At 40.2% G+C, this 27,050-nt stretch overlaps 1 long non-coding RNA gene across 3 annotated transcripts; it reads left to right on the forward strand.

Moving 5' to 3' along the window:
- The first annotated feature begins 936 nt into the window (after positions 1–936).
- On the forward strand, positions 937–27,050 carry LOC142055279 (uncharacterized). Of its 3 annotated transcripts, XR_012659873.1 has the most exons (6): positions 937–1,212; positions 10,895–11,106; positions 16,667–16,776; positions 16,879–17,214; positions 20,706–20,799; positions 22,017–22,031. It is a non-coding gene; the product is annotated as an uncharacterized LOC142055279 (long non-coding RNA). The 3 variants fall into 3 exon arrangements; XR_012659872.1 differs by having other exon boundaries at positions 16,879–20,799; positions 22,017–27,050; XR_012659871.1 differs by lacking the exons at positions 20,706–20,799; positions 22,017–22,031 and adding an exon at positions 15,677–15,788 and having other exon boundaries at positions 16,879–17,801.

A 27,050-nucleotide genomic window follows, 5' to 3' on the forward strand; every position in this document is an offset into this window, starting at 1 on the left:
CTCAACACATTTGAAAAAAAAGGAAAAAACAAACCAAACCCACCCTAAAGTCACATGGGTTTCTCTTTAAGAAAAAGCGTCGCCCCAGTTCAACTTAATAAGGAGAATAGGCCTCTGTTAATGAAGTCATGTTTCAATTTCAAAAATATCTAGGTTAGAAAGCAGTAGTATTAGTAGCAATGTTATTGTCACACAAGGTAGAAAAATTCCTTCTAAACCTTTTTTAATTCTAGCCTTCCAGGGACAATGTTTCAACCTGTACAAACCAGATTCTTTGCTAAATTTACAACTACGTTGAGAAACACATTACTTCAGAGAAGAACAAGGAAAGCTGTGCGAAATACTAAGGTTTAAATGCTCTTTCAAAAATATTTGTTGTCATTCTGACCCAACTAGAAGAAAAAGGGAGGAAAAGGTTTGCAATAGCAGCTTGCCTCAGTTGGTAGAGCCTGAATATGGGATTTTGCCTGGTTTATTTTAAGTCTGAGCAGCTAGCAGCTGGAGTATGTCCCACATGCTAACACTTGGAATTCCCCCAGGGAGAAGGTTTGTTTCAAATGTAACATTGGCCCTCCAAAGCTAGTCGTCTTTCTGCTTTATTAAGTTTACATACTCCATAACTGCCTCAAGTCTCGATAATGCGCATATTTTGAGTGATCGAACCTCCTCACCTACTTTATATGAACTGTTTTTTGATTTAAATGCAATTTATTAGCAATATCTACTTACACACACATACACACCCCAGCCAGATACTGAACAGACACAGTCTTGCAGACTTACACAGCAGCTGTGACAACAACTGATGTCACCTCCTTTGCAGAAATTTCCACAAGCATCTTCCAAAGGCCAAGTTAAACGAGATAGAGCTTATCAGTTTCTTTAAAGTGCTCTGGATGAGACCAGTCCATGTGACCACCTTCCCAGCCGCGGGGGTGTGGTATGTCACAGCTCCCCTATCAGCTGGCACATGGCGGTGAGAGATATGAGACAGCAGAAAAGTAGTAGTAACAACACCACCCAGACCGCCGAAGACGGAACGAATACGCTGAGTAACTTCAGTGTGTGTGCACTTACTTTCCGAAAACAGGTGGAGGGTTTTCAGCCCTGACTTCTGCTTGCACATCGCAGTCAGCACAGATGGGTGGTAATATTGCCTGCTACGCGGTGGAAAGGCTATGGTTCGTTAGCATCATATTAACACCTTAAGCAGTGAGTTGCAATTCTATTTTTTTTTTCTTCCCAAAGTTTTCCCCTCTTTTGGCTATTCCATGAATAAAAAAGAAATTACTAGCAGGGATATTCTTCAAAAAGCAATTCCTTAAAATAAATTCTCTGCTTCTGTTCTTGCATCAGAAATATTAGAGAATTTCAGAAGATATTCTCCTAAGTTTTACTGCTGAAACCACTGAACGTTTTAGGTTTTCTTCACTGCCTATAATTATGATTAAATTATCAGTTGCAAAGAGTTAATTTTAAAGCTTTCACAATGATTTATTTTATTCAAAATATTAACTAGCCAATAACATATTAACAAAAGCTTATATTTAAATGTTTGCAAAACATCTAATTTAATGTTTCAACCTTTCTAGGACAAAAAGGTTCCTTACTCGCAGTAATTTAAAAACATAGCCATAGTATTGAGCATTGCGCTCAGACAGCTTGCAACTTTCACCCCAGGGTTCTCCCAGTTTCCTTTCGTGGGCCTGTTAGCACAGAAGACAACCTTAAAATCTTACCAACATCTGTTAACTAAAATATGATAATTAGCTGGAGGTAACACACCTTTTTTACTTGTGAATGTACCCCTTCAATTCCTGAACTTACACGCATTTACCCCTCCTGTCACCATTCTACTGGACTTTATTAATAGTTACCCCACCATAAACAGTTCTGATTTTAAAAAAAGCTGGAAATATGCTGGGCGGAGGCAGGAGGGAGAGAATAATAAAGAAAGAAAATCCACTGAGCAAGGACAAACAACTTTCAGACATATTTTTTTTCTCACATTTCAGAAGTTAGGGGATTGCCTTCCTCTTTGCAGAACAGCCATTTGCTTTTTCAGTGCTGTACCACTGGACGTAATGCATCAATATATTCTTCTATGTTCTTTTTTCCCCTTCAGATTGTCATGCCAATCTGCTTCTATGAATTCATACTCTGCATGACTAAGAATTCACCTTATATGGGGACTTCTTTCACGAGCATAGTTATAGTCACTCTAGGTCACTTGGGCATGCCCCTTGTGAATTGTGCAAGATTAACAGATTCTGTCACAGAGCAGCACAAGGTTTAAATTCTGGATCTAGCACAGCAGTGAAAAGTTTTGTATATAGGTACATAAGAATTTGGTGACAAAGATAGTCAGAGAAACTGAAATCCAGTCTTACCCTTCATTCCTGAGGTCCTTTTCCTAGCCCCTCTACTGAGTGTTGATTGACACAACTATTTTTTTTTTTCATCCCATTTTCTACAGTTCTGCCAGATTGCTCCCATTTTACTGCAATCTCACACCGGTTAAGAATCTCACTGACTGGTCTAGCCAGCTCATATAGGATGAAAAAACTAGATCACCTTTACCCATTTCTTCTTTCAAAGTTAAGTGCCTGCAGGCAGAAGTAAGCTTTCTAGCGCATGGACAGCCTCTTGTATTTCAATTACTTCTTGCCCAGCACAAATCTGTAGCTGAAACCTAGATGTTAATGCCATCTTAAATAAAAATATTTTTTCAGGTGCTGGCCAGAGTTTTAAGAGATAGTTCCAGCAATAAGCATATTGGAGTAGCCAAGACACAGCTGCTTGAAACAGCAACATACAGCAGTTATGCATGCAATACAAAAAAAAAAAAATACCTCCTTCAAGAAAGCTATTGAGGACAGCTGCAGATCAGTCCTCCTCAGGGTTCATTAGGTTTTTTCCATCTTCTGTAAGCCAACCCTAGCCATGACTCTAGAAGATGACTAAACTAAAGATTTGTGTGTCATTACACCCTCTCCAACTCCAGCTGCAACTTTTTATCCATGAAAGCCCCAGGATTCATGATTCAGGATAGAAGCTTTCCTATCTCCGACATTTCCTTGGCATGCTGGTTACAATCACTTCTCCTACCATCACCTATTTCTGAACTGTCTGTGGTTAAAGATCCTTAATCCTTGCTGGAACCGTATAAACAGAAGCCACCTAAAATCACATGTGGGCCCTGGGCTATGACAGACAAAAGGCCTTTCAATATTCTCCCCAGCAAGACTTCCACAGAGGTATAATGGCTTTCGGGCCCAAGTCCACTTTATTTTTATGCTGTAGGGATGCTCTAAATGGTCCTGTTATGTACAGGACACATATATTTATATGTAATCCTGCCCATACAGATGGTGAAATGCCAGCTATGAATCAATAGCATTTATAAAGGTCTGCTGAAGGTACTCATAGCTGTGAGTTGCACACATGGGTGCTTTAAGTGCTAAAAGAGGCCCTGCTTTCTTCACAGCTGAAATACGGGCCTGTAGCCCCTACACCTACAGAACTGACAAGCCAGTGCACGATAGCCCGCGCACAGTGAATTTTAAATGCAGACACATGACCTCAGATTCCACTAATAAAGGGTGATCTGTACTGCAATGTTTGAGACTTACAAGTGCAAACATAGCAGAGGCACTATAAGGCTTATGTGAAAAATTAATTATTCCATGTAGAAAGGAAGTTGGCTTGCTTTGAGCAGAGGTGTTAATAGACTAACCTTTTTTCCCAACACCAGCCTGCTTACCTGAAAATATGAAAACATCTACTGACGCAGTGTTGTATTTATTTGAGACAGTATCATATCCCACACACGTTAAATGTATTGCTGTGATTCAGATGAAGAAGGCAGTTAATCTGAATGCCAGTTATAAAAGTCATTTACTAAAAAATAAGCCTTGGACAACTGTGCTACAATTTTAGTAATTTGGGGGCAGAGAGGCATGCAGATCATAGTATACAAATAGGGCTGAATTTAAAAGAGCAGCTTCAGAATAGATACCTTCCACCCTTCCACCATGTTTGGGATAGTTAATAAATGCTGGATCTTGCATGACAGTAACCAGACAGGGACTTGGCATAGAGACGACTTGCTTCATCACAGAGATCCACCAGAGTAAGGATAAAACCAGCAGCAACTGGAAAAGGTGAAAAGGTGGAAGGATTATACAGTTCTATGGTAGAAGAGGTATTTGGGTCCCCCTCAAAGGCAGTATAACTTTGTTTCCTAAGCAAGGTTTCTTCTCCGCCTCCTGTCTCCAATACATTTCAATTGCAACCAATAGTCATTTCCTAGCAGTGGCAGAAGTGACAACAGTTGGGTAGACAAGGCATTAGCAAATTAAGCACTGGGCCATCAGCTGTTCTGGTTGCACCTGATTAATGTCCCCCTAGCCTCCTGTCTTCCTCCATCAGCAGCAAATTAGTTTCCTCTGCCAGCATAAGCATGAACATAGTAAGTCCCTAACCTATCAAAATGAGTCAGGCCTGAAAATGGGGAAGACAAAAACCTATAGAAAGTGTTTAACTAACTGTAACTGTAACTCTAGTTACAACTAAGCCAGACCTTACTGAGAGAACCAAACAGTTATGCAGCTATGCCTGCAGACTGGGTGGGATCCCAGCGACACTGAGGGTGTGGGACAACCTCCTCACCTGCTTTCCTTCCAGCTGAAACTGCAGTAGGTATAAGCCAGAAAACACCTCACCAACAGCAAGACAAATTAGTTAGTGTCTAGGAGCGAAGGTCTATTGATGGAAACTAGGCCACAGTGACCAAGGGCACTTGTTCTCCCAGGAAATCCCTCATACCTCAGGGAGATGCAAGACTGGCATGGATGGGCAAGACATAAAAGTCTGCATCTCCTACCTTGAACTTTAAGTATGTAGCTAGTCCTGTTTGGTTCTGAAGTACTTTTGGATAACGTTTGGGTAAGAATAGGAAAGGATAAACTTCGTTGTCTCAGGTTGGATACACCCTCCCTTACATTTTATCTCCAGCCTAAAGGGGTTTAGAAGAGGGGCAGTGTAGAAGGTCATAAATTTGTGTCCTAAAGTAGGAAAGTAGACATAAAGCTGCTAGGACACTCAGTGGAAGATGCTGCTGGTCAGCTGCTAATCTGTCAGGCAAGGGGTCCCTAGACAACCACACCTCAGTGGATGTCCTCCCACACTGCTTCCCTCAGGAGCCTATTGTTCCTTGTTTTAACATCTCTGCAATAACCCAGTGACACATGATCTAGAAGAGAAAAATGAAAAAATGGCACTTGCATCACACACCCCTATCTATGTAACTCTTACATCTGCTTCCATAAATAGATCCATCTACTTTGCTCCTCCCAGAATTGAAATTGACTGCACTCAGGGGAGGGAGATCTTTGCTTTTGCTCTGTTTTTGGAAATGGGTGTGCTGATTTGGGTGTGCTTGGGTTTTTAGCATTGTTTGATACGCTCTAAAATAAGCAAGTTGCAAGGCTGCTTGTTTTATGGAGCTACACAACATGAAGAAATAATTTCTCACCAACAGCCCAAGGCAGATCATGCAAGGTCACTTGTTAAGATGTTGGAGTGCTAATATATGGTATGTATGGGCACCTTTTACATGTATCACACGCACCTACTTGCCTGGAAGCAAATCAATACCTCCCTGCACCAAAGCTTGCATTTGTCTGCTCTTATTAGAGGTGAGATGGTGCCCTAGGGAGTGCCACAGGCATTCCATTACTTAGGATCAGCGCCTGAGCAAAATGGAAATGCTGCTAAAAATAAGCAACATTTGCTCATTGGTATAAATAACAAAAGCAAGAGAGAAAGAAAAACAGAAAGAGAACAAGACGAAAATGAAAACTGGCCCCAGACCAGGCCTTGCAGAATGACTAGTCACCTCCTCATTGCCAATTCTGTCACCATCCTCAGTATGGGCAAGATACTTTCCACTGCCAAGTGCCCTTAGCTTCTTTCCTGAGAGGACCATTACTTGCAGATTCGCAGTGGGCCTGAGCATAGGAGGTAGTTCCCACAGCACACATATCTTTCCCTACGAGTTTCAGGGCTTGGGTGTATTGGAAAAAGGGTGCAGCACCTCACAAGCCAGCACACAATGCCAGTTTGATCCCTGCAGTAGCTTGTGAAGCAAGTATTTGGTTTATCTCTGTTTTGTTTTTAAAGGAAATTGTGGGGGTGGGCGGGAAGGGAAAGGGTTGCACTTCCATAAAGCTATCATAATTTAGAACTTTATCCTCTCTTTATTAAAATACAAATAACTTTTGGATTGCCATTTTTCTAACAGACTTCTCTAGCAAGTAGTTCTCAGAGCACATTTGGCTGCCTATTCTCAAGTACCGAAGTTGAGAAAGATAAGAAGTGCCTTGTCTATATTTGGAGGAAAATAAGAAGACTAAGCTAATTAAAAATTCACCCTTGCCCTGTATTCCTAAAAGCACTGTACACCCCCATGGCACCAGACGTTTCAGTGTGGGCTGCCTTTTTATACAACTGGAAAGTTTAAAGCCAAGTATGCTTCTGGTTACTTTTCATTTTAGGCTCTCATTAATAAAAAGGAATAATAATTGGGAACCAGCTCCCAAGTAGTACACTCAATTTTTCCTCTGCTTCTATTTCATTTGTTCTATTGTAATAAAGCACACATACACAAAAAATCTATTAGCCCTACAATTAAACAAATAATGGTCTTAACAACTCCCACTCACTGCCTTAAGCAGGTTTAGCTGGGAGAGCTGAAGCAGCTGTCTCTGTCCTGTGTTTCTGCCAGAGGTCACCATTCTGCAGCAGGATCAGCTGATCCTTCTGGATAAACTCCTGAGCAAGTGCAGTCTACAGGCTGCAACATTAACATAAACCACCTCCAATTTCAGTTTACTCTGGCAGTAACTTCCTAGGAAAATAAAAGGGAGGAAACCTAAGGCTGGTAACTGTTTCATCTCTTAGTATCAGATAAATCCACCTTTGATTACATTTCAAAGCCCTAAAAAATGGAACAGTCAAGAGGTTTATAATAATGTTCTGGCTTGCCATGAATTAACATGAATTCTCGTAATGAAAAAGGTCACTAGCATAACCATTGGAACACACTGCTAAAATAAGAGCTAAGAAAGGTCCTCTAAAGTTTATCCAGGTATGCGCAGACATCAAACATTTTCAAAAATAGCTATGGCTGCTAACTATGTAACGAAGCTCTTACCAAAAATTTGTCCTTGTCCTAGGTTTGGGATCTCTATATGGCTCTGACGATGTCGCAATATCCAAACTATCACAGCTACAATATGAATTCTCAAACAGTAGAAAGATGAGAGGACGAGGTTCCTACCTCAGTGAGGTTATTTTTCATGTCAGATGATTGGCTCAAAAGCTATCAATGTCTCTTTGGCATCCAAAGTGGAGATACAAATACTTATAGTGCATTTGCTTACTGGTAACTATAGAGAAAACAGCAGGTGGTTACAGTTAGGTTTCTGGGTGCACACATTTCACGCTGTCCAATTCACATGAAACAGAGGAAATGTCGGGTTTTGAGTAATGGTGTGAATGAGTAGAGCACTAAACAGTAGGTATACCTTGAAAGCTGGAAAAAAAATACAAAAGGAGTGCCATGGTCTCCATAGCATGCAGATTGTGTGCAACAAGTAGATTAAAAAATGAGGGCGAGATTTATTATGCTTAGCCTAGAGTGTGATGCTAAGGAGTTTGAGGCTGGGAGGAGGGGAAGGCTGAAACAATGAAGAACTTTCAAAAGGAGAATGATTTGTGATGTTTGGAAGGGTTTAGTTTTACAATGCTTGAACCACACTTACGTAGCTGTAATACCACAAAGTCCTGGTTATAGGTGCATTGCACTGAGATGAGAGGATCTTCTGTTGTGGCTTTCACCGCACTTGTCCTAGCCTCCTACATATGGTTTGCACTGATACAGCTCCAGCTAGCCCCAAGACATCAAGCCCTGACACAACCATCTCGTGCACCCCTCTCATGCTCCCCTTCCAAACACCACAGGCAAGCCCTTCTCCTCTCTGTCACATTTGTAGCTCTGGGTACCTCCCAGCAGATAAGGTAAATTCAGTACAGAGATGAGCATGATCTGGCATCTAATATGTAAACGCTGCCCAAAGTCAGCCTCTAAAACTGCAACTCTACGTTTTCAGAACTATCTTATTTAAACGATCCAGAAACACTGCCAGTGCAAGAGAGGAGGAGAGGCAGTGTGACACTGCCAGCTTGATGCACATGTGACAAGGGCAGGCGCAGAGCCAGCCAGCTCCCTAAAGGCTGGGGAGCCAGCCCCACTCCAGCCCAAAGCAGCTCTCCTTGCTATTCCTGACACAGGCTGCTCCGGAGAGCCTCTGCCAGCCAGTGGAGGAGGGCACAGGCACCTGATAAGGATAAGCAGGAACTCAAACGAGATGGCACCAAATTAATTTCGCTTTGCATGACCTATGCACTAGATTTTCTGGCCTCTCAAAAGGCACAAAGAGAAACCCACTGGAGTAAGCAGGGCCCTGTGTCAGCAAAATACTTCATTTCTTACCTGAAACATCCAGGCGGGCAGAGCTGCAAACGTAAGGATTACTCACTGTTTCCAAGCACAGTACCACATGTTTAAAAGACAACTATGAAGGGGTAGGCTAAGTATTTATCTCATTTTCCTTTCTTCCTTCTTTAAAATGACTTAGAATGCGCAATGAAGATGTGAAAGCTGCCTTTTTCTGCTCTCAAAAAATCAATACAGGGAGAGGGAGTCCACTGGTTTATTACCAGGCAACACACTTATTATGAAACACTCCATGGACGACCAAAAAGCAAATATGATGACATCATCACAAGCATCACAAAAGTAAAAACTGAAAGAGAAAAGGATTTATCTTCAACCTGCCTAATGTGCAATCAGGCAAAAAAATCTTGCCAATTGTAATTCAGTTAAGAATTGAGGAAGGTCTGAAAATACATTTAAAAGTGAAGGTCACAAAGTCTGACCTTCTGTATTGTTTAGCCAATGAAATTTCCCCCTCTTACACTTTGTCCATGGCTTTTGCTTGCCGCAATTTTTTTGTTAAATATTTCAGCCAGCAAAAGGAAATAGCAAAACCAGAAAGGAGACAAGACATTCTTTTTCAAGGAAACTGGAAACTAATTTAGCAAAGTGGGTCAAAGGAAATGCTGAAAAACACAAATCCATCCTACAGTTAACTTAAGCCAGAAAGTACCAGTCTACACATAGTTTTTGTAGCACTTAATAGACATATTAAATTTGGTTTAGAAATTAAGAGAGAAAAAGCAGAACAGTCACCCAAGGTGGATAAATAGGCCAGCTTTTGGAACTCATGTTATGCTAATAGAATAATATTGTGGCAAACACATGTATTTTCCAAAGATCACATAGGTCCCTTTCGAGGAAGAAAGACCTGCACTGAGAAATGCAGGAGCCCGTTATCTGTTTATCTACTAAAGGTGCAGCCTAAAGAGAGGTACCTGACAGGAGGGGCCTGGAGGTCAGGAGAAGCTCTGATGACAAACCATCTCCCTCCTTTAGACGAGGCTGATGGTGGCTTTAGTTGCATTACAAGGGAGCAAAGCAACGGAAGCAGCCCTCCCTCACAGCAGGATTAAAAGAGATTGTAAATAAGATGGGATTGTGCATCTGTGTAGTCCTGAGAGGAGGAAGTAACTAAACCAGGAGAAAAGAAGTATGAAAGAGCAGTACCAGAAGGAAGTAGAGGAAGATAGTCGAGGATGTGGAACAGGGATTGTCTAGTCCAAAAACATACTGCTGGAAAAGGTTCCCACTGGCTACGAGCATCACCACCTACTTGCAGCGTGGCTGTTTTGATTCAGGTTTTTCTGGAGGCTCCTGTGAGCAGAAGTAGGTGCACTAAAGTGGTGGGGAGGCTTCGTCACAGACTGTTTTGCTGAACTCTGACACTCCATAGCCATGTCTTACACCAGGTTTCTCCCTCACAAAAAGTGAGAAAACATTTGCAGCAAGCAAAAACTTTGAAGGGAAACCACAAGTACTGAGGAGAATTGTTTGCAGCCATCAGACTTGTGCCCTATTTTATGTCTACAAATACAAAGTAAATGAGAGGTGATTTGGCAATTGTACAAAGAGGCTGTCCCTCCGAAACTCCAACCTTTCCCTCAGTTTCAGGCCATGCCATGCCTCCTATTTTACTTTCAAAGAGCTAACTGTCAGAGAAATCCATTTTGTAAGCCTGTAACTACACAAAATTAGCTCTAGCCAGCTGTGAATTCATTTGTTCTTTCTATTTGCAGTGTCTCCTTTGCTGAAACATAAAACTTGGTACGAGTCAGCTTATTTCACCGTATTTTAAACTATAACAACAAGGACAAAAACACAAAGAAAAATATCACTAATACAAAAGATGAACAAAAATCTAGCCTAGGGACAATCATGCCAGCAGAGCAATTTAGTATGCCTGAACTACCGTATTGCTACCTTTCATTTGCTAGTTGAAGTATAGCCTCCTTACCCCCCCCCCCCAAAAAAAAAAATTAAAACTTGTAATCTCTTCCTACGGATGATATAGAAAAAAAAAATACACACCCACCAAACTAACCATTCTTCATGCTGACTTGTAGGATAAGACTTCTTCTGCAAGCTTCAAGTACCTCTGTATAATTAATAGCAAAATAAACACCACTTGCCAAATCAATCTGCACTAATCTAATCTAACAGCATCTAACCACTCTCGTGTTTCCCTATTGTTTTACCCCTATGGAATGATTTTGCTAGCCCTCCCCTAAACCCATTGCTTCCTGTACCTCCTGCATCTCAAAGGCATGCAAATGAATCCTTAACAGCTTTTCCCCCCTTCTTTGACACATACACTTTTTTTTTTTTAAACAGGCTAGAAACAAACACACTTGCATTTATTTACATTGTGATAGTCTCCAAAGGCTCCATCCAGCATCGTGGTTAAAGCAAACAACGAATCAGCAAAGCAAGTCCAGAGTTCAAGCAGCAACAATCAATGCACTGAGCTCACACGCTGGCAAACTTTGGCTTGTGGGTACCTGCACAACAGTGAAGTGCTCACCGGACTGCAGCAGTACTATGAGGTATAAATGCTTCCTCCTCTAAACTGTTTGGTATTTGAAGTATGGGAATGTATTTCTTCTTTGCAGGGTTTCTACACTTTACATTATCATAAAAACTGGTTTCTGTCACCCCTGTCAATGTATACAAGCTATTGGGATAACTAGGCACAACCTTTATTACTGGTCAGTTAAATCTACGTGGGTAGGACAAGCATTATTAGAACAAAGCCAAAAAACATACACTTAAATGGAAGTATGGTTTCTTGACTTGGATAAGATCTAAAAAAAAAAAAAGAAAAAGAAAAAGTCAAGGGCAGCATTTTCAAACATCAGGGCAAACAATAGGCCCCTAAATCTGTACAGTGACACACTAATTAAAACCCTATCCCTTTTTAGGAATCTATTTCAGTTTAAATAGGATCATTTGGATTTAATAAGATCTCTTTTGGTTAAATCCCAGACAACATACCTACGAAGCAAACTTTTAACAGCAGAGCACAAAGTGTAGTTCCACCAGGACTGCCCACCACAGGAAATTACAGGGCTGTGATTGTTGACTGAGATATACTTGTGTCCCCTTGTGACACAGTTACTCTGAGCAAGTACAGAAAAGGGTTCATTATTTACCTCTCTTGCCAGCACTGCCTCTGGTAAAACTTACTGCAATAATCAGCCTACATCACTTACCTTGCTGCATAAAGCACATCCCTACGTCTCTCTGAATAACCATGGTGTCACTTTTTCTTCCTAGTTGTGCGAAACAGCTTCTGAAAGTGCATCACTTCAGGACAGAATAAAAGACAAACAGTAAGGCTGGCTCTAGCACAAAAAAGAGGACTGCCCCTCCTAGTCTCCACAGCATCACACTTGGCTGTAAAAGATGATGGTCAAAACAGCAAAAGCTGTCAAGAGTTAGTTTTTCCATGGGGTTTACCTACTAGGAATCTTTAAGAAAATAAATCTAGGCTTCAGGTAAAGATGCCAAACTGTGTCAGTGATGTTAGGCAGGGGTCACTGAGGTGCCCTTTCCACACTTAAAAGTTTGTATTTGGATTGGAGGAGGGAGAAGGTAGGAAGCTTACACTGAATAGAGATTATTCCTGAATTTTGGGGCCAGGAGATGTCTACCAGATTAACGCAAAAGACATTTCTCCTTCCCTAATCAATCAAAACAGACATTTCAGGGAAAGTGGGCACCTCCAGATGTTCCCCTGAACCACCCACAAGTATCCAAGCATATTTAGGCTGAGCTTTAACCAGATGACTGATAGAGAGAATCATCCCACTCTTGCAAGCAGTTCACTGTGTGGTCTTAAATAAATCGCTTGCATATAATCAGCACTAGAGAAGAAGGAAGTTTTCTGCTCCTTTTCTTTTCATGTATAGAGGCATCATATGAAAACAGGCAGAAGTATTGGCTGTTAACGGGGACGGGAGGGGGGGAGCAGAAGGGAGGAAAAAAGTTGATACTTTGTTATTTATAGGGAATCTTCACTTTTTTAATTTTAGAAAGAGATTTTTAAATGAGATCACTGTACCACAAAAGACCACTGCAAGTAAATGAAAAAGGGAAAATTTCAGTTGGATCTGGTAGCAGGTATTAGGGTATCATCCCGAAGTAACACAAATAAACGAAAATACTTGAAGAAAAGTCTTCATTAGAGAAAATTAGGGATTGTCATATCTTAGAAAGAAGAGAAACAGCCATCTAAGAGCTTGACAGGAAATACAATGTTCCTCTCCCTTGCCTTTGAAGGTCACTTTTATTCTTGGTGAGATTCTCTCTGCAGAAGGTGTGAACAAACAAAAATGCATCACACACATCTGCTAATCTTCTGTACAGAACTAAGTTTTCCCTGAGGTTCCTTGGTTTTTCCTCGGACTTACCACCTATTGATACTTCTCTGCATGTCCAGAAACCAGTTAATTTTTATCAGTAGAATGGGTATGTGTCTATAAACTGATCTAACTGGTAAAAGATGACTCTACCTACAGATCTGCTTTTAGGAACTGCCATTTGAATTAGGCAGCACCAGGGATGGATTAAAAAACCCTGGGTGAAGCACAAGGTACAGCTGGACCATGAAATGAAATTGTATTTTCCGAGGCCCCTTTCCCCACACCCCCAGTGCTGTGCTCCCCAGGTGCTGTGCTCATGCCCTGTAGATACGCATGAGCTGCAGTACAAAGCACAGTTGGCAGCTAATTTGGATTTAGCCATTTCACACTTGCAAGCCAGGGATTCAAAGCCAAATACCCGGGCCCCCTCCTACTTTCCAACACAGAAACAATTTAAAACAGATCTAACACCTATGTAGTACTGATTTGGTTATCTTCAAAATCCCCATTGTTCTGTTTAAAGAGCATATCCTCCTAGAATAGTCTCCTTTTGATAAACAACTCCTTCTGCATGTCAGCCAAACAACAGTTTTGGTCTTTATCACAAGTGGGCCAGCAGCAGAAACAGTGTGTGGCAAAGCGGGGGAGGAGGGGGTTTTAGCTGAAAATAGAGTTCATTGTCAGCTGGGCTTTAGACTCAGGTTTTTAAATAGGTTTTGGAATGTGGATATGAAGCAGTTAAAAGAACCCTAGCTCCAGCCCTTAAAGGAAGAAATGTCTATTCACACGCTTAAAAGCGTAGTAGGACCTCAGGTAATGGCATCATTCGTGTGTTGTACACAAAAGTTTCTTGTATAAGATGATCAAAATATACAGGAAACTAATTATTAATTCCTCAGGTAACAAACAAACACACACACACACACTTTCTTAAATAGAAACACACAACTCCAAAGAACCCATTTAGAAAAAAAAGATTAAAAAGGGATGAAATTGAAATGCATATTTTAAAAAAACATAATCAAAGATATATAATTTTTTAAAGTTGTTTTAGAGAGAGATTTCTGTGCCTTTAATGCAATTTGTAGGAAATTAATGGAGGTACTTACAAATTATTGACCTTTTTTTACACTCCAGATATGCATTTAGTGGAATGTGGCCATTTCTGAAGTGTTTACTTAATGAAAAATATTAACTCTTTTCAGTAAAATATCATTGGCGTGAATTTATAATGACACTATATAATTTGATTGTATATTTTACTTCCATTATCCCCTCAGCATGGTTGAAAATGGTTTTACGTCTTCAGTTCTTAGGATTAGTGGGTATGCAAATGTGATATACGCACTCTAAAATCTGTCACAAGAAAATGTTGTGTGTTTCTTAGGAGCAAGCACTCCTAAGAAAGCTGAACCTTGAAAAGCTGATGCGACTGATTTTAGTGACCATCAGCACATGTGTTAAACAGTAAAATGGAAAAAATGTGCACCCAAACACAAAAATAATGACCAAAGGAAAATACAGGCTAAATGCCATTTGTAGTCTATCTTCTGGAAACCATGCAACTCTTGCAATATCCATGTGTTTTGCTAGCAACTGCATAAAAGGTTCCTGTAGTTAGGGAAGAGGTGGTATTCCTAGCACAGTGTTAGGTTAAAAAATGCTCTTAGGTCAACAAACCACCAGGGAATCCACATCACTTTGTTCCAAAACGTTTGCTGAAAAGCCGTAAGTGGCCTAAACAACACAAACTTCAACATCTTCAGCAGTGCTATCTCCTGTCAGGGCTAACTGACAGCACACCCAGGCCATGGGGTGACCCCCACTTGCACAAACAGGCTAGACCTCGGATAAGACAGTTGAATTTGGAAAACACTGGCGGTTGGTGCTGCCTGGTTTCTAGGTTTCCCACAGATAGAGCATCTGGGCAGCGTTAACTGTGGCATCCTGTAAACACCGGCTGGACGATAACAGAGTATAAGGCAGTCAACAAAGTGACTGTGTAAGACTGTTTTCCTCTGTTTTGGTGGTAATCAGATGGCATAGCCAAATGTTGTGCCTGTGGAAACGAGCTCTGGAAGTAGTTAAAGAAGTGTTTACAGCACAGTCTGCAAGAGATACAGAGACAAGATGCTCTTCAAAAGTCAGGAAAATCTATCCAAGTGTAAGCTTTTTTTCCTGTTCAACACCAAGAGCCAGAGATACCTCAAATGCAACATCAGCCAGGAAGTCAGATGGGCTTTTTGGCAGATTTCCAGTGTTAGGGGCTAGCAACACTCGACAAAGTCTTGGTCCACTAACATCATATGGCAAAGCTCCCCACTGATCAAAAAGGCGACAGAAGTTGTCAAAAAAATCTTCCATATAAGGCAATAAACTTTTCAGGTCTTGCCATTACTATTTAAATAGGCCAACCAGCCTACATGCACATGCATATATGCAAATCATCAAACAAGGTGAGAAAAATTCATTGTTGTGCAACTGACAGGAAGGAACTAATGTTGATTTTCTTTTTACTAATGAGTTTTTCTGCAGCTTGGTGGCAAATGTAAAATATTGCCTCAATTGTAGTTTCTAAACAAATACAAGTTAATTCTATTCATTCAAGGCTCTATACTGAGAAACGAGTAGCAGCAAGGATTCACAATTGCTGAACCGATCTTCCTCCCATTTATGATCATCTAACTTCCTTGTAGCAACTACAGTAATTGCTGTTGCAGAACAATAACTGTTTTAAATCTGTTTTGGCTAGCCTTTGCTGAAGTTCAGCGGTTGAATGGAGGAGGATGACTTCTTCATGTGACCAGCCTCCAGAAGTTCTGCCTGGACTGCTGACGAACACTCACTCACAATGCGAGAGCCTAGTCTGTGCAGCTCATTGAAAATTACATAAGTTATAAAAAAGATACATCAAAGGAAAATAAGTAACTCTTATAACAATTTTTTATGCTTGTAAAAACCTAGAAATCTGCTATTATAATGAGGACACTTGACATTTTACGTTCATCTCAGATTTAACTGCAAGAAAAGAGATACAAACTATCTGCTCTTGCAGACACCTTTTGTTTTCATTAATTTGGGCTTTGGGCTGGATTTTTGTTTGTTTTTTTTTTAAAACTTAATTAACCTACATTCAAATAAAGCATATGGTTGTTTGCCATGTAAAGAAATATAAATGCTTTCCATCTTTTAAAGTCAGCTAAAACTGAAAGGAGCTTAGAGACCAAAAAAGGAGAAAAGCCATAGATTTCTTTTTAAGGAAAAAATAATGGATTTACCTAGTAAAGACAAGACTTAAATTTAAGGACTTTGAGCAACACTACTGGGGAAAAAACAAAACAAAACAAAAAACCTATAACAAAAAACAGTCCATGCATTCATGCTATCATGCTGCAGACAGAAGAACATGCATGTGGCAATTATGTGCAGATATTTTTACAGCAAACTAAAAGGTGAGGAGAAACAGAGCCCAATTTTGGACCTAGGGCTCTGACAACATGCTTTAAATATTCATAATACAAGCTTGAGGTCATCAAGATTGCTGTGAAGGGAATCTAGGTTTGTTTCAATGACACAGAACAACTCCTTTAAGGAAATCAAGTCATACTGCAGAAATGTAGAGGCCTATCAGATAGCAGAGGGGATTAGAGCAAAAAGAGAGTCCCTTACTCTCAATGCTTCTTGGTGCAGCTTCTACAAAACAAACATTTTTCTCACACTTTTCCTTACTTTTCTTTTTAAGAAATTTGCAAATTCTTATGAATAGAAAACAGAGACAAGATTGCATCTGGTTTGTCTATGGCGCCATTCATTGCTATAGGGAGACAACTTGGAAAAGGTGATGAGTGGTAAGTTGGTGAATTATATTAATAGAAAAACAATAGAAAATTACTCTCAATGCTGTGGTTAACCCTTTAGCATTCATATTTTGGTTTCTCTCTCTTTCTCGGGAAGCCCAAGCAGAGGATAATGATTACATCTTTCCCTGCACAAGTCGTTAATTGCTTTCCCCTCCAAAATGTTAGCATTTTTCTCCTTTTCACTTCCATGAGCACTGTGTATGTAAAAATACTTTTGGAAGAGGGGGGAAGCAACCCGCTGAAATGTTATCTTTTTCCTGATTTGGGTCCTTAAGCAGAACTGAACAGCATTTCAGACTTCAGTAAGAAGGATGATTTGTACCTTCAGCACAAGCCAAACACCATCTGATATTGTATTTTTTTCCTGAAGGTGTAAGTGGAGAACGTATAGGTTTAAAGGAAAAACTCCACCACTGATACCCACTGAGCGGTGAGTTGAAGCATGCAAACCACTAAGCACTTATTGTAAAGATATAACTTTGTTAAATGCAAAGAGCATCCCGTCAAGAGCCTTTAATAAAGAAAAAAAGGCCACATAGACATCATCTGCAGTTTCCCAATGAGCACATCAATTTACTTAATTAAATATTGCTTTCAAAGTTTCAGTCACAATAGCTCTTGTCCCTTGCCAGTTGCAGTAAGAAAGATACATTGAACAAGGATGTCAGCTGAACACTAGCACTGACGTTAATGCCAACTGTCCAAAGCTTTGCCAAGTAGCTGACGTTTAGGGTGAGGACTCCCTCGTTTTCAGCTCTTTTTAAGGCTTTGTTAAAGTACTGAAATTCTAGGAGCCCATTTTTGTGCATTTTGCAGAGACACAGGAGACCTTGTATTTTCAAACAGGACAAGATTCATCTACCATGCTGAGGTTCTTTAATGGAAAGCACTTGTGTCACAAATTATTTTTATTTTCATTGCTGTCTACCAGATTTTGGTCCCCCATTTTGTTTCATTAGATTTAAGCTCACTTTGCAAGTGCACTTATATTTTAATTCAGATTAAAAAAAAAAACAACTTCCCTCCACAAAAATGCCAGTCATTTTCTGAAATTAATCTCCCACATCCAGATCACTATAGAGTGACACCTACATTTTTTTCTTGGTTTCTCATTTCTGCACAGGACATGGAAACTCAGATACATGCCCCTAGGTAGATTTATGTGGTTTTGCCTACATCCTCAATTAACTCCAGCCTACTAATTTTTAGAAGAAGAAATAATTGTTTTCTCCTTCATCTAAAAACTATGTTTCTAAGGGAAGAATCCAAGAACAAAACCAGTTTTTAGCAACAGTGTCATTCTGCAGCTCCCTAGGCATCAGGATTGAAGGGTAGGATCAAAGAACTGCGAGAAGAGTGAAGACAAACCTTCCCCCCACTGTCCATCCATCCCCTGCTTGCTTCTTTTTCACTTTCAGTCATAGAGATATAAAAAGCAGCAGTAAAATATGTCCAGTGACACTGAAGACAACACGTTATATACACACCTATGGAACCTGTTCAGCTACCAGCAGGCTTAATATCGACTTCAATTCCCCTGAAACAGAATCACAGACTCATAGAATCGTTAAGGTTGGAAAAGACCCTTAAGATCATTGAGTCCAACCGCTAACCTATCACTGCCAAGTCCACCACTAAACCATATCCTCAAGCACCACCTCTACCCTTCTTTTAAATACCTCCAGGGATGGAGACTCAACCACCTCCCTGGGCAGCCTGTTCCAATGCCTGACAACCCTTTTGGTGAAGAAGTTTATCCTAATATCCAACCTAAACTTCCCCTGGAGCAGCTTGAGGCCATTTCCTCTCGTCCTATTGCTTGTTACTAGGGAGAAGAGCCTGACCCCCGCCTCGCTACAACCTCTTTTCAGATAGTTGTAGAGAGCGATAAGGTCTCCCCTCAGTCTCCTCTTCTCCAGACTAAACAACCCCAATTCCCTCAGCCGCTCTTCATAAGACTTGTTCTCTAGACCCTTCACCAGCTTCGTTGCCCTTCTCTGGACACGCTCCAGCACCTCGATGTCCTTTGTGTAGTGAGGGACCCAAAACTGCACACAGTACTCGAGGTGCGGCCTCACCAGTGCCGAGTACAGGGGCATGATCACCTCCCTGCTCCTGCTGGCCACACTATTCCTGATACAAGCCAGGATGCCGTTGGCCTTCTTGGCCTCCTGAGCACGCTGCCGGGTCATGTTTAGCCAGCTGTCAGCCAACACCCCCAGGTCCTTTTCCTCTAGGCAGCTCTCCAGCCACTCCTCCCCAAGCCCGTAGCATTGCATGGGTTGTTGTGACCCAAGTGCAGGACCCAGCACTTAGCCTTGTTGAATCTCATACCCTTGGCTCTGGCCCAACAATCCAGCCTGTCCAGGTCCCTCTGTAGGGCCTTCCTGCCTCCAGCAGACCAACACTTCCACCCAGCTTGGTGTCATCTGCAAACTTACTGAGGATGCACTCAATCCCCTCATCCAGATCATCAGTGAAGATACTGAACAGGACCAGCCCCAACACTGAGCCCAGAATTTGCATTGATGACACTTCCTGCAAGTGGGTGCTTCAGCCCAGACTCTTGGTGGGGCTGTCTTGGTCCTTGTGGACTTTTAAGGCAAGGTGCATAAATAACTGGTCACAGATACTGCCTAATCACTCTGTTGTCAACTTGATTCCAGAGGCAACTGCATTTTAACTTTGACTTAGTCAGGCAGACATACTCGCAGGCAGCTAAGACTCACATCTTCTCGAAATTAAGTGAATGAAATTTTGACATTTTCCCCCTGACATTCTCAAAATCCCCTCTTGCACTCACATTCTGTCCAAAGTCAGATGTATAGGGAGCATACACAGAGTGCAAAACCTTGCCCTTCTGAAGTTTCATTCAAGGAATCGTCCTTTCTTTTTTTTTTTAAGGCACCTTTAGTTAATCCTACTTTAATGCTTAATATCAGACAAGTAAGTTTATTATTTGCTTGGGCATAAACCAAACTATTTTATATTGTGAGGTCTAATCCATATTTGGAAATTTATATTTTAGGACACATCACTTGTAACTCACTGAACAAAGGTTTTCTTTAAAAATTAGTGACCTCCTAAAAAGCATAATAGGTTAAGACTCATTTCTTGTCAATTACATTTTAGTGTAACACATACACAGATCGTGCCCAATAATAATCCAGCATTTTTTAAAAGGAGTTTAAAAAAGCCCCAAATCTAGTTCTGAATTCCTATGACACACGCATAGTTTTTAAAACAATATTTCCACTCATCTGAAGCAGCAGCTTATCCTCATAGCCTTATTATGTGCCTTGGAGTTAGTCTTTTAAGCAGAGTTAGAGACTTGGATTCCAAATGTTTGATCTAAATGCCATCTCAGGACTGGAACAAATGTCACTGTGGTACACAGCCATGGGAGGGGAGGGGAAAAAATAAATCTGAACTATCACTCTTCAAAGCTACTGTCGTCAGAAGGAGCAGAGGGTGCTGAACACCTCGTAAGCCTGAGTTCTGTATTTTAATTTAATTACAACTGTAATTTTACTCAGAATACAAAAAAAACAATAACTGAATGTCTTCTTCATGATTCCCTAGTGCATAAGTTGCACGTTGCATGTTCTCTCCATTGCTTTGTCCAGGCCTCCAAAGCCTTAGAGAGACTGTTGCACCATTTCTTGAGGCATTTGTCCCAAAGTTTCAATGGCAAACCAAATAAGAGGCAGAGAATAAAAGGGACTATAACAGCGGAGGGTGATTCTCTCTGTTGCATAACATCACAGCTTGAAATTATAATGAAATTAGTTGTACAGAAAAAGGCCAATGTCTAAGTCATATTACATGTAAAAATGTTTCATATTCTTAAAGAACTCCTCATATCCCAGTGGATTCATGAGCCAGTTTTAAGTGAGTTCCAGCATGAAATTTTGCCCACAGAACCAAAGAGGCTGGATGAACAAACATGAGAATGAAGCACGAAGTGAACTTAGAGGTGTGAGCTTGGTGCCTTCAGCATTATGAGTATCACCTGGTAGGTATATCGAGGTGTCTCTACTGCTGCATTTTTGACACTTTCCTTCAATGCTGGCTAACATCTGACTGATGCATCATTTTACAAGCAGCCACAAAAATCATTCTCATCTTGATGGCCTAGTGTGATGGTTTTGGCTGGAGTAGAGTTAGTTTTCTTCACAGTAGCTAGTATGGGGCTGTGTTTGGATTTGTGCTGGAAACAGTGTTGGTAATACAGGGATGTTTTAGTTGTTGCTGAGCCGTGCTTACACTAAGTCAAGGCCTTTTCTGCTTCTCACCCCACCAGCGAGTAGGCTGGGGGTGCACAAAAAACTGGGAGGAGACACGGCTGGGACAGCTGACCCCAACTGACCAAAGAGATATCCCACACCATATGTCATCATGCTCAGCATATAAAGCTGAGGGAAGAAGAAGAAAGGGGGGAGGACATTCGAAGTGATGGGGATTTGTCTTCCCAAGTAACAGTTACACGTGATGGAGCCCTGCTTACCTGGAGATGGCTGAATACCTGCCTGCTGATGGGAAGCAGTGAATGAATTTCTTGTTTTGCTCTGCTTGCACACATGGTTTTTGCTTTACCTATGAAACTGTCTTTATCTCAACCCATGAGTTTTCTCACTATTACTCTTCCAATTGTCTCCCTCATCCCACCAGGGGGGAGTGAGGGAGTGGCTGTGTGGTGCTTAGTTGCTGGCTGGGGTTAAACCATGACACCTAGTTAACATACGCAGTGCTCAAATCATTCTTTTGCATTTAGAGTTCCTTCTATTTTTTCTGCCAACAACTGAGACTATAAAACCATCTCTATGTTTTGCTTTTATAAGCAAAGGTCTTTCCATAAGTCATCAAATCTGCCTTTTTCCCTGAGCATTACATACAGCTCAAGAGAGCCTAACATCTGGCATTGCACCATTTAATCAATCCTGGAAAACTGCCCTTTATTACACACTGAAATAGAAAAAGACTAACAGTGTTTATTCAATATAGTGCAATTGGTCACTATTACTTAAAGAGTCTTTCATGTGCTCCAAACACTGTTCACATGCCATGAAACTGCACTGTGTAACATGCTGGAAAGCAGCAGCTAACTGCACCATTGTGGAGAAAGAAGAACGTAGTGACTCAGGACAAAAACCCAGCTCACCCAGAAAATGTTATGTGCTCTTGAATGTTTACACAGTGCAGACAAACCTTTTTTACTTTGTTGTTTCCAAGGACGCATCAGATGCCTCATGCCACAGCAGAAGCCAGAATTTTGCTTCTCTTCTTCCAAAGGATAAAGGGCTGAATCAACCATTACTATAGGTCCTGCAATCCTAAGGAGCCTGTAGTTTTTCAAACCTAAAACTGAGAGGCTTTCAAGTAGCAGCAGTGTCTTCACACACGCTTAAAAAGAAAAAAACAAAAAACACCAACCCAACCACGCAGCTCTTTCAATATAAGCTGCTCTTGAGAGCTCTACATTGTGCTATGCTTTTTCATTCACCCTTCTTGTTTTGATCGAGCAAGGATGACTAATGTGCTATTGTGATGCACTTTTCTCAGAAATGTGGCCAACTGAGGCTGCTTCCACCGTAGTTCCACGGGTGTTTAACATTTAAAAAGAGCCCTCAGCCGGGCAATGGGTAAGTCATTACATTCCACTTTAAAACAACAGGCCCCATACATAAACCATGCTCTCATGCAAATCTGACCTACATAATGTTGAAATCTTCCAATGTCAGGAAGATTTCACAAGTAATCCCATGTGTCCCATAGCTGTAAAACTGGTGTTACTTCAGCACCACAGGAAGCACCGCATGTGCCTCAAACAGCTTATCGTGGCATGCTTCAACCCCCTTGCTGCCCTTCCAGTTTCTTACAGTTTGGCCAGGAAGTTTAGATGGGACAAATGTCTTCAGGACCATTCATCCTATGCCAAGAAATGCTCTTCCAGCTCAGTATATACACAGTTTAACCACCTGGTAAGGACTGTAACAACTCTTTATGGCTTAAAAAAAGATTTAAAAAAATTAAAAAAGGGAATACTCTAGACTGAATATATGAGATCACTGTGAAAACAACTGACTTCAGCTGGACCAGGGTTTTAGTCCTTATCCCTACAGAACTGCTGAATATTCATTTAGGCCCTAAGGTACAAAGACCAAACAGCGCCCCAGAACACAAGCGATAAGGAAGATATTATTTTGCTATGAGAATACTTCGAATCGTCCCTTGAAAACCAAACTCTCGAGCATAATTATATCACATTACTGGCCTCCTACACTATGGCCAGAGTATTTTAGACAGACTCTGCTCCAACAACTTTTACTGCATTTAAATGCTCCAATTTGAACAAGGCCTTGACTTCTTTAGACTGAAACCTGTCAACTCTTTGCTTTGACAGAAAATTATAACACGTTTCAACTTTTTAAACCATTTTTCAGCCCAGAATAATGACTTTTCTGGAACACAAGGACATGAAAATGTACATTTTTAAGATGGGCATCTGTCCCCAAATCCATCTAGTCTTTTCAACTGACCATGTAGGTTAGTAAAGTTTGTTGTAGCACAAGCCATTAGATCTCATTTCACATTTCAAGACTTCTTTTTCACTCTTTCTGCCAAATGAACACTTGTCTTTCCACTGCTTTTGCAGAAGACCTGCAGTTTCAAACTCAGGTTTAAAACTGAGCATTTCTACACAGAAAAGGACTCCTTACTTTTGACGTTCACATAGGCCTATGGTTATCTGCATGAAAAGGTTATTAAAAGAGCATTTTTTAATAGCAATACTAGATATTCTTAAATACATTGCTCAGCCACAGTAAATACAATCATTTTATTCATCTCTTCCTGGAAAGCTTACACTTATTCATGCCTCATTAACCAAAAGATCCTTCATCATATTTATCATAATTCACTGTCTTTATTAAATATAAAAAAGAACATTTTCTTACCCTAATCAAAAGGATGATATGCTCCTCAGAATCACATTATGAAACAATACATGCATCCACCTTATAAGGATGCCTTATAAATCTCCTTCCTTATAAGAAGCAGGAATAAAAATGTTAAATTAGACTAAGTTGATTAATCTCTTGGGCCCAAATCATCCATATCTGATACTTGCAAATATTCTAATATGTCACAACATGCATGTTTTAAAAGCTGACAGTCTTCAAAACGGTTGGCAACTAGATGTGTTGCTCAGAAAATTAATATTGCTTTTTGAAGTATTTTTTAAACAACAAAACCAAAAGCTTGAACCTAATTCCAAACACAAAATTAAATTCTTTCCTCTATACTAGGAATTTCCATATGATATTTCACACTTGCCCTAAAACAACACTTTTTCTGACCCCAGTGAAAATTCCTTGCATTGGAAGGAAGATTGTGAATAACAAAATCCCCAAGACATATCAGTGGAGAAAATTTTAGCAGCAGGAAAAGCTTCATTACAACTATCCAGGCTTGAAAAGAACAAATTTATAGTAAGATCCTCCTTAATAGTTTGTGACCGTGTAATGCATTTCTCTTACACATGTTTTATGCTAGTCCTTCTCTGCAAATAAATATATCCATAAATATTAAGTTTTGGTTTTTTTTTTTTTTTTCTTTTGCTCTGACTTTCACCCAACTATCTCAAACTGAATCAAGAAGACACTAAGAAATACAGGAACTAGTTACTTATATGGGTCTAAGTGTGACTGTATTTCACCGACTTCTTTTGTGGCAACACAGAGAAGGTTCAGGACAAATTACTTAATAATGATCTTAGCTAAAGAGACTATGAAAGTTTGAAAAAGTCCTTACTATGCTTGCTGAACAAACATACAACTGATCCCTTCATGGAATAACACTGGTGTGAAAGACACTGTCATTACTGAGAAAAAAGCAGAACCTAAACCTGTTTGCTTTATTTCCCCATATTATTTCATTAAAGGGAATGAAAGCATCCCGCTCATTAAGATTATTTGACAAACAATCTTATGTACTGGAGGTAAAATGTAGATATTGCATTCAGCTGTGAAAAAAAGCTAATTGTCCTGCTTTTTCTTTTCCATGCTTGACTTGGTAGACAGCAGTTTTCTAATGCTCTTGCTAACAATAGCAGACAGGAAGAGTGCGGTTCAACCTAGTTTATGTTTAGGAAGAGGAGCACTGACTTCCCACAATTACTCCTTGAATACAGCATCGAGCCAAAGGAGCAGCAGGGGAAACAATGGAAGGCTTCCATGTGCGTAAGAATATTGTTTCTCTCCTTTGAAGAGCTTGTCATTAGACAATCCCACAACATAAAGGAGACTTTAGGAGAAAAGAAAAACACTGATCTGTATCTAGTGAATAAAAGCAAAATTACAGAACAGTTGTGCCACATTTATCACTGTAGAATAATTTCTCTCAAATAGTTCTCTCAAAAGTTCTCTCAAAGAGACAAATTTATGCAGTGAATCAGAAAAGTGGAAAGGTCTGCATAAGGGAAATTCCCTAGGCTTTTCTTGAACTGGTCTTGGCACTTGTAGACCCCCATACATTAACAGTTTGGTTCAGTAACCCACCAAAAACTACCCAAGACCTGCCACACCAGTGAACTGAATGGGTGTAGCATGGTGGTCCTATGTACACCAGAGCTAGCAGCATGCAAAGGGAGGAACGGGCCCCTTTTCTCAAGGGTGAGCAAGCAGATCATGTCAGCTGCACTCCTGAGCCACAGCATCCAGCATCTTCTGCTCTCTCTGCCACAATACAGACTGGTGGCAGGAAAAAAAAAAAAAAAAAAAAGAAAAGAGTTTACATTTCCCCATCAGATATTCCATATATTATCATTATGTCATGCATTATTATTGGTACTATAACCATAAAGGGTGTGTGCAAGCTGAGGAAGAACAAGAGAGAGGAAATGAACAGAGGAAAGATGCTTTTTGATTAACATACTGACTGGAACTTGTGAGATCTATGTTAATTTCTGAGTTTCTTACATATTTCCTGCATGACTGCAGGTCACACGTGGTCTAATAACTTTTCCTGTTCTGCATAATTAGCTTATCTAGCAAGAACATTGGCATTTTTATACATTAATAGAAGCTTCTCAGGCAGAATTTGCCTATCGCTAGATTTATATAGCAAATGAGCCTATATTTAGTGCATGAAAGTAACAATAGTAGGATTGAGAGGAGATATCAGAATGGGAAGAATAAGAGGGTATGTTTTAACTCCATTGTTTTAGATAGAAACGTGCTTCTAAAATTTTATTCTGTGTATTACATGTGCAATCCAATCCTATTTTAGCTAAAAAAAAGGCATGAGGTCTAGTATACACAAGCTCTGTTGAGTAATACCTATGCACACAAAAAAGAACATTGTCCTCCTCAAGCAACCTATCTGTTCTTTAGTTGTATTTCCCATCCAAAGAGATAATTCACTTTATAGAACCAGAGCACTAACGAAACCCAATATATTGACTTGTAAGATGCAAACCCAAACAAATTGCACAACACACAGAGTGGAGTTAAGCAGTGATGACGCACAGACTGTACAACACAAAAAGAGAAGCATCATAACACACAAATGTACAAGTACACACAGGCTGGAAATTGTCAGACATTTAGATATGTGTTCTTTCTTTATGTTTTCGGACTTTGGACATAAGTCCTTTGATGTTTATTAGTTTATTGTTTTTATCAGTTGTAAAATTAACTAATCAGTCTGCAACTCTTAGGATCTGTTATTTTAAGCAATCTTCATGAGAAGCACAAACAGAAAATCCAAACTCCATGGCTAAAGTGTAATGCATTGCATATAAATAAGCACAGAGGCTCATCCATGTGACAACACACTATGTCTGTGCCAAAGTATGTCAGCAAGCCAAGTTGTCCTTACTTACAGCACATAACAACTGGGGCCTACGGGGATTCCTCCTGACTTTGTATTTCTCCAGCAGTGGGGCTGAGCGAACACATTGGAAGAAGAGACCCTGATAGACATAGGCATGTGTAAGTTGATTAATGCTGAATGACCAATATATGGTTGATATATTCCAGACTCTCTGGCCTTTTGATGTTGATTGTAAGAATGAAGGTATCTATTTGTGCATTTAAAATTGCAATAAAAGCCCTAAATTAGAGTTGCTTCTTTCAACACTTTTAAGAGCAGAAGGCTGAAAGGTTCAAAGTAACCAGCTTCTCCTCTGGAGATCCAAGGTTAAGCAAATAAAGTTCCTCAAGTCTCAATAAGCTATATCAGCAATAAAAAAAAAAACAACAAACG

The sequence above is a fragment of the Phalacrocorax aristotelis genome, chromosome 3 (assembly GCF_949628215.1).
Source record: "Phalacrocorax aristotelis chromosome 3, bGulAri2.1, whole genome shotgun sequence".
NCBI lineage: Eukaryota > Metazoa > Chordata > Aves > Suliformes > Phalacrocoracidae > Phalacrocorax > Phalacrocorax aristotelis.